The following is a 9546-nucleotide window of genomic DNA, read 5'->3' on the forward strand; positions in this document are numbered from 1 at the left end:
GCAGGGGGCTGAAGAGGGCTTTCTCACAGCAGTCTCTTCGTAGAGGGGATAGTGCGGTGTGAATTGTACGACTAAATCAGCCTGGGGTACCATATAGAGGTGAGTAAGGTGACCAAGTTCACCCAGCAGGGAAATCGAAGTCTCTGTACTTAACGCATGACATTGGATGTGTGAACAGGGATGTAGGACACAGAATTAATTTAATCTCCTTCTAATCTTGTGCCCAGTGTTTGTAGATCACTACGAAGGTCTGCTAGGGCTGTGGTAATGTATCTTTAATGTCCACAGCAACTGCCTGGAGGTCTCTCAAGGACAGCATGTGGGCCACTGAGGAAAGATCATGATGTGGAAGGCTGTCTCTCACAGGGCTTATCCTACTGGAGGAGGAAGGGAAAAAGATGGCGGTGGTGTGTCCCTCTGCTGGGAGTGAAAGAGCTCTGTGATATGTCGGGACTGCTAGGAGGTAGTAGCCCTGGGAGAGCGGGATCGGGAACCAGTGGTGTTCTGGTCTGCTTTCCGCATATTGTGGTGGTACTGTGCTCACCCGTTACGCTGTAGTGTAGAGTGTAGGTCCTCAGCTGGGTTAAGTGGCCATTTTGGATCACGGCTAGACCACGCACCCCCAGGCCATTTTTTGCGATACGGTGCTGCGTTATTTTACCTGAAAATTGTGCAGTCATGCAATGTTGTACATACATGAAATTTATGTCCTTTTTTTCTCACAAATAGAGCTTTCTTTCAGTGGTATTTGATCACCTGTGCGTTTTTTTTTTTTTGCGCTATAAACAAAAAAAGACTGACAATTTTGAAAAAAAAAACATATTTTTGATTTTTTGCTATAAAACATATCCAGTAAAAAAATTGTAAAAATTAAATGTTGTCAAATTTAAGCCAAAATGTATTCAGCTACATGTCTTTGCTAAAAAAATCCCAATACATGTAAATTAATTGGTTTATGTGAACGTTATAGTGTCTACAAATGGCGGTATATATACTGGAATTTTTATTTTACTAGTAATGGCTGCGATCAGCAACTTATAGCGGGACTGCGGTGGGCATAAATAAATTCCTTCCTGATCCCCCGAGAGGCAGTTAGATATTCCCTGGATCAACTTTACCTATAAATGTTAGTATCCAGATCCAGTTATATTCTGTGTCTCTAAGAAAGAATCCAGGCCTTTTTTAAAGCAATCCACTGAGCTGGCCAGAACCAACTCTTGAGGGAGTCTATTCCACATTTTCACAGCTCTCACTGTGAAGAAACCTTTCCGTGTTTGGAGATTAAATTTCTTTTCATCCAGATGTAAAGAGTGCCCCCTTGTCCTCTGTGATGGCCTCCGAATGAATAGCTTACACCAAGTTCACTATATGAACCACTGATGTCTTTATACATGTTGATCATATCCCCCCTTAATCTCCTCTTCTCAAGAGAGAATAAAATCAGTTCCTATAATCTTTCCTCATAGCTGAGCTCAGAGGCGGACTGACAACTCATGGGGCCCCTGTGTCCTTGCCCAAACTCAAAAAAGCCTATGAAAAAGGTACCAAGGGCATCTCATGGGGCCCCCTACTGACCCCGGGCCCTCGGGCAGTGCCCGAGTTTCCAAATGGTCAGTCCGCCCCTGGCTGAGCGCCTCCATGCCTCTCATCAGTTTGGTTGCCCTTCTCTGTACTTTCTCCATTTCCCAATTCTTTTTGTGAACTGGTGCCCAAAACTGAACTGCATATTCCAGTTGAGGTCTTACTAATGATTTGTACCGAGGGAAATTATATCTCTCTCTCTGGAGTCTATACCTCTTTTAATACAAGAAACCGCAGCTTGGCATTGCATGCTAGTATTAAGCTTGTGGTCTACCAGAACTCCTAGATCCTTCTCCACCATTGATTCCCCCAGTTGTACCCCCCCAGTATGTATGATACATGCATATTCTTAGCCCCCAAGTGCATAACCTTACATTTGTCAACATTAAACCTCATTTTCCCATTTAAACATTGCATTGAGGTCGGCTTGTAAATTGGAGACATCCTGTAAGGACATTATTCCACTGTACAGCTTGGTGTCATCTGCAAACACTGAAATGGGATTTTAATCCCAGACCCTATATTGTTTATAAATATTTAACCAATTCAATCCCGGGCAATTTTACACCTTCCTGCCCAGGCCAGTTTTCAGGTTTCAGCGCTCTCACACTTTGAATGACAATTGCGCGGTCATGCAACATTGCACCCAAACTAAAATGTTATCATTTTCTTCACACAACTAGAGCTTTCTTTTGGTGGTATTTAATCACCACTGGGGTTTTTATTTTTTGCTAAATTAAAAAAAAAAAAATTTTTTGAAAAAAACACGTTTTTCTTTGTTTCTGTTATAAAAGTTTGCAAATAAATAATTGTTCTTCATAAATTTAGGCCGAGATGTATTCTGCTACATGTCTTTGGTGAAAATAACCCAAATTAGGATGTATTTTTTAGTTTGTAGGAAAGTTATAGAGTTCACAAACTATGGTATAGATCTGAATATTGATCAATCCTGAAGTACTGACAGACAATCTAATTTCTTGAGGTCCAAGAATGTCAGAACAGTACAGATATCCCCCAAATGACCCCTTTTTGCAAAGTAGACAGTCTGGCGTACTTCATAAGAGGCATGGCGAGTTTTTTGAAGTTGTATTTTTTTTGTCATAATTTTTCGGAAAATGAAAAAATGAAAAAAATTAGTTTCACTATTTTTTTTTTTTACATATTGTCACCAGTGCAGTACAGCATCATTATATAACTGGCATGGCGGTGATCAGGGACACTGACTGGTGACAGTATGAAAAAAAAAATATATTTTTTTTTTGTTTTTTTTATTATTTTTTATTAAATGTTTTTATTTTTTTTAAGATTTTTTTTTTCATATTTCACTATGACCAAAGTAGTACAATGTTACCATAGTAACATTGTACTACTTTGGGGAAGTGATCAGTATTTTTTTTTTTTTTTTACACAATTTGCTTATAGCAAAGAATTACTTTGCTATAAGCAAGCATTTACCTGAATGACATTGATTCATTCAGGGGTTTTTTCTTGTGTGCTTAGCTGTGATTTGGCCACAGCTAATCACATGACATGTGCATGTAATTATCTGTGACCATTCACAGCTAGACACTAGTATACAATGGATGGCATGAATAACAGATTGCGCCGCTGCGCGGCTCTGCAGGAGCGCAATCTGCGCATGTGCGGGAGGACGCCATACGGCGTCCACCCGGAACGCTGATGACATTTGCCGGCGGCCATTCGGCCATAGGGTGGGCGGCAAATGGTTAAAAAGTAAGGGTCCCAACACTGAACCTTGGGGTACACCAATGACAACCCTAGACCATTCAGAGTATGAATCATTAACCACTACTCTCTGAATATGATCTTTTAGCCAGTTTTCTCTCCATTTACATACAGATTGTTTTGAAGCCCATAGACTTTACCTTACACATTAGCTGTGTGTGGGGAACTGTGTCAAACGCCTTTGCAAAATCCAAGTATACCACGTCCACCGCCACCCCTCTGTCCAAGGTTTTGCTCACCTCCTCATAAAAAGAAATCAGATTTGTTTGACAACTTCAGTCTTTCTTGAATCCATGCTGTCTGTTGCTTAAAATATTTTATTCCAGCAAGAACTCATCTATCTGGCTTTTTATTAAACTCTCCAGTATCTTCCCAACTATAGATGTTAAACTAACAGGTCTATAATTACTTGGTAAAGATTTAGACCCCTTTTTAAATATTGGCACCACATTGGCTTTACGCCAATCCAGTGGTACTATGCCAGTCATTAAAGAGTCCCTAAAAATTAGAAACAATGTCTTTGAAATGACAGAGCTCAATTCTTTAAGGACCTGTGGGTGTATGCCATCCAGTCCAGGTGCTTTATTCACCTTTATACTGTCTAAATATTTTTGGATCATATCAATTGTGAGCCAATGTGGATCATCTGGAGCTGTCAATACCATGCCCATTATGGACATGAGCTCCCCCATGCTCCTTTGTATACACAGAGCTGAAGAAGGTATTTAATTTTGCCTTCTCTTTGTCCCCAGTCACCCACTGTAGATTATTTTGTAAAGGGCCTACATGCTCGGACCAGACCTTTTTACTATTAACCTCCCTGGCGGTATTCCGAGTGTAGCTCGGGGTAAGGTTTCAGTACCACAAGCGGTAACCCCGAGCTACACTCGGGAATACCATGCGGCGCTGCTCCACGATCCCTGTATCACTTACCTTGTCCTGCGCTCCCACGATGTCCCTCCTGCAGTGTCCCCGACAATGTAATCCGGCGGATGCCGGCATCTGTCATATGGGTTCCGTCCCCTGTGAGCGTCGGGACGTACGGGGGACGGAACGGCGGGAAATTAAAAAATGACAAAAAGTGACATTCACTAAAATCACTAAAATCACATAGTATTCCATTACTGTATCAAACCATTTCACATACATTTTGTCCCGAGTGCTTTGTCCTGTGTCCTGCCTGCATTTTTACTGTTCTTATTGCCTGGAAACTGAGAAATGTCCATGGTGTCCAAAAAGCGTCACTTTAGGTCAAAAGCGGTTTTAGACCGGCTAGAGAACAGCGATAGTAAATCAGAACCACTTGCAGAATTGAGTGATAATGATTTGTGGGGAAATTCGTCATCAAACAGTGAAAACGATTTTGCGACTTTGCTCAGTGATGTGCGAACTTGGCGCTATATTTCAAATTTAAGTGTTTTTGGTTTGATTATATTATTAAATTAAATTTATTATTATTATATTATTATTTTTATGATTATTTATTAAATTATAATTTATGATTTAGTGTTTCAAATTTTATCATACCCGGGATGTTTACTAGACTCTTGTTCGAACAGATTTCAGTGAGTTATTCCTAAAAATTACAGCCCTACAATAAAAAAAAAACATATTTCCATGCAAAATAATGGTACCGCTTTCAGCACCAAAAATCTGAAATAATCATACCGCCAGGGAGGTTAATATATTTGAAGAATATTTTGGGGTTGGTCTTGCTATCTCTTGCAATCTGTTGTTCATTTACAATTTTTGCGGCCTTTATTTAATTTTAGCATATTCTGTTATATTCTTTGTAATGTTTAAACAATGATAGCGTTCCTTTATTTTTATATTTAATAAAAACTCTTTTCTTATTATCTATAGATTTGTTAACTTTGGCCGTAAGCCACATAGGTTTGATTTTTAGCCTTTTAAACTTGTTGCCCATGGGAATATATTTTGTAGTGTGTTCACATACAGTCTTTTTGAAGAACTCCGATTTCTGTGTTGTGTTTATTGATGCCAATATTCCCTCCCAGTCTAAGTCTTGGAGAGCAGCTCTCAACCTTGGAAAATTGGCTCTCTTAAAATTGAGTGTTTTTATTTTTCCCATATGTGCTTGCTGTTTACAGCTAAAAATAAATTAAATCATGTTATGGTCACTGTTACCCAGATGTCCTTTTACATGGACATTCGTAAAAAGCTCTGCATGGTTTGAGATTACCAGGCCAGCAGAGCATCATTCCTAATAGGGGCCTATATGAACTGTACCATAAAATTGTCCTGTAGTAGGTTTAAACATTTTTGCCCTTTAACTGTTCCTGTAGTACCATTACTCCACTCAATTTCTGGGTAGTTAAAATCCCCCATTATTATCACTGTCCCAGCCCTTGCAGCCCTTTCAATCTGTGCAAGGAGCTGAGTCTCCACTTCCTCATTAACACTGTAAGGCCTATAACAAACTCCAATGATTACCTTTGTAGTATGCACCCCTATGTGCAGTTCCACCCATAATACTTCAGCCTCATCACACTCTCCATCAACTAGGTCCTCTTTCACAGTCACTTATTGATAGATTTATGGCCATAGGATACAAAGAAGCTTAGTTGAGAGATATCAGACAGCAAGTATCAACTCTAGACAGAAAGTTATTATTGGAGGATAAACCCAAAGATAAGAAAGGGTTTGGAACAGTATTTATAACTAACTGTAACAGGCAATATAAACAGTTTGAACAGGCAATATGCAAATATTGACCTATTCAGAGATAAAACATTAGTAAACATATTACAAAAAAAACCACAATTTGTTTACCGCAGGGTTCCAAACTTGAGGGAAAGACTGGTCCAGAATGTGCCTGACGCTCGTGAAAAATTGGGCACTTTCCTGGACCAGAAGGGTTTTTATTCCAATATTTGGTGTATACCATGTATTACAGTAATTAGTAGCAATAAAAAAACTCTATCGTTCACAATGAACGTTACACAGAGGACTGACCTGATAAAAAAAAACTAATAACCTGCCAAGGTACTCATGTCACATACTTACTTTCGTGCCCATGCAGCAAACAGTATGTGGGCCGCACAACTCAAAATTTAGTATGAGATTGGGGGAACATTTGAACAACATAAAGAAAGAAGAGCTATAAGAATCATAGTTTATCTGGCCATTTTAGGCAATTCCACGATAGGGATCCTAGCCTTGTAACATTCTGCATTGGTAAGGTAGAGTGCCATTGGAGAAGTACTGACATGTGTAAGGCAGTGTCAAAGAATGAGACACGTTGGATACATGAATTATGTACTTTGATTACAAATGGCATGAATATCAACATTGACATAAATTGCTTTATATAAAATTTTTAAGTAAGGGGAAAGTTTATGTAAAAGGAAAGACAATAACAAAGTTTTTATATTAGTCTTTAATGGGTTAGAGCAATTTAATATAATTTAACTCACTAATATTGGGTCAGGTTATCTTAATTAAGTATAGGAGATCAAATGGGTTTTTATATCTAGAGGGGTGGCATTATCATTTTGATCCACAAGATGGTATATATATTACACGGGACACCATTGTATTGGTGGGGCCTGTCTTTCATCTAAACCTGAATATTTATATATAAGAGATTGAACTAAATGATACAGCTCATATGGCATTACTTTTTGGTTGTTTCTTCTTGTTTTAGTGATATTTCAGAGATTATGTAAATTGAGTGGTATGGACGGTCTTGGGAATGTAAAGTATATATGTGAGAGGTGAGCACCCACCGTGCCTTCCTGCTTTTGAAGACGGCACGTATTGATGACAAAACGTCTCGATAAGAACTTCCAGTGAGTTACTTCCGGTCTGGTGTGGAACGCCCGCTGAGGAGTCAGCAGCTTCCACATGATTGGAAGGGGGGATTGCTTGTACATTTTTTTCAATTTCTTATGGGCATGATCCTTTTTTATACATAATCTTTTTTTATAAAACACACAGTTTTACACTATGAGAGGATTCCTCTTCTCTCTTTTTTTAAAAAATATGTTGTTTTAATCATTGGAATACTGCTTGGATATGCTGAGGAGATAACAACACAGACAGGTGCCAGGCAGGAGTTCCAAGCAGGCCCTTGAGGGACCACAAAGCACAATGTGACTTTTCTTGTTGTATAGCTACGAAGTCAATAGAATCTGGTAAGTGAGGAGAGTTTACATTCACTGGTGGTAGAACACTTTATGGATGGGATCGGTGGATAGAGCACTCTTTTCATGTTATATGGACTTCCTATATAATTTATGGTGTTGAAGTTGATGCAAGCATACATCATTTGGGACTTTGCACATAACATTGTTTTGAGGATTTATTATGGACTTTGCACTCGTAAGTGGATATGAGGAATGTGTTTTTAGAGCACATTTATGTTATAAGTTTTTCACATTATATTGAGTATTATTTAGCAAGCGTTATCGGCTGTATATGGTAACTTAGATCGTCTAATATAAGTGATAGTGGCTGCAGTCATGAATTTATTTGTCATTATTTGATATTATTTGCTACTATTAGGCACGGGTGGTTTTTGTGTAACAGTCAACTTTATACCTGGAGCCAAAAATGGCACAGCCAAAAAAGACTTAGATTTTAGGAAATGTGTTATTGCCTCTTTTCTTAAATGTGGCTACTATATTTGTCATCTACTGCCAACATGATGTCATTAGTATGTAAGAAACTAAAGAAAATTTCCCTTGCATATGAATAAACTGCTCTCAGTGATTTCATGTACTGTATGCATGTATTGAGGGTATGTACAGCTCACTGACACTAGTGGTAATGTGTTTCCTAGGTACACTCGCATTAGTTGCTGGGCAGGCACAGACTCACAATCATGCTATAGAGCAGTGATTCCATGCAAATCTATGGTTCCCCCTGAGGTTGCTAGGAGTCCCTTGAGCGGTAAGCTCAAATGACCTCCCACTGACCAACAATGCAATGGGACAACTTTCCACTTACCACCAATGTAATACATAATTTTTACACTGACCACTAATATAAAGGCATGGATGTATATTGAGTAGTGCCTGGCAAAAAAGTTAATCTCACATAAGAAATGTTTTGAAACATTTAATGGCTAAGAGCATCAAATACAGCCAAAACCCCTTCCTTCAGGGCTTGAGCAGTCAATGTTAATAAAACAACTTAAAGACTGATAATTCACAACTGAATGCACTACAGTACCTACAGTATGTTAAGGCTTGATGAAGACTAACATCTTCTGATGACACAAAAGGCAAAGATGTAAAGGGACATGACAATTTTAACTGATTGCACTAATGGTAATTTTATTTCAGTGATATTACTGAAAATGAATTTGTAGGGGACATATTAAAAAATACCTGCTATGGGTGTCAAATATGCCCATAGGTACAATACATTACTTATTGTTTCATTTTAAAAATGTCTATAATTTATTGACCACGCTATGAGCTTTAGGCATGATTACTTCTAACATGGGTTTCCCCAGACCTTAAAATTATTTTTAAGGGTTCCTCAGGGGTAATAACTTTGAGAAAACCTGCTATAGAGTATGAGTTACCTGCTGTATGGTCTGCTATATGACTGCAATATGTCTTCATAGAAAGCATAACCATACCATATAAATATGATGTTAATCAATATGTTTTTCCAGCAGAGTTGGATTTATTTTATAATGCATTTTGTGTGGAAAACTGTATACCAAAATGTGTGCCTTAATGCAACAGAATGAATTTGTTGCTTGCAGAACACAAATGACAAAATAAAATGTGTAAGAATGGGTATATAGAAGGCTCCTGATGTGTTCTGAAATAATGTATCTGTAGTATTCCTTTGAACTCATGGTACAAGTAATAAATGACTCCTGCAGCTAACTCACGTATGCAGTAATAAGATAACGAATGATTAAGAAAGTGTTTTTACTTTCTACTTTACAACTCTCAAAGCTCAAACTCCATCCAATGTTAGCAGATGTGTTATGTGTGACAGGGATACGGACAATGCCAAATGTTACATAACCCAGACTTCACAGATTAATATTTCCTATCACTAATAACATTGAAAAGGTGATAAGGACAATTAAACTATCAGGGTGTTGGAAGTCAATGACCTGCCAACTAAAAGGAGTGCATGTGCATTTGTATTTTATTTGTCCCTTGTGCCTGTATAGCAGTCAGATAAGATCAATCAGAATTATTTAAAATGAAAAGGTTTATTGTAGGCATT

This window comes from Staurois parvus, unplaced genomic scaffold, assembly GCF_062004578.1.
Source record: "Staurois parvus isolate SC_StPar_1 unplaced genomic scaffold, SC_StPar_1.0 ptg000422l, whole genome shotgun sequence".
In the NCBI taxonomy this organism is placed as follows: domain Eukaryota; kingdom Metazoa; phylum Chordata; class Amphibia; order Anura; family Ranidae; genus Staurois; species Staurois parvus.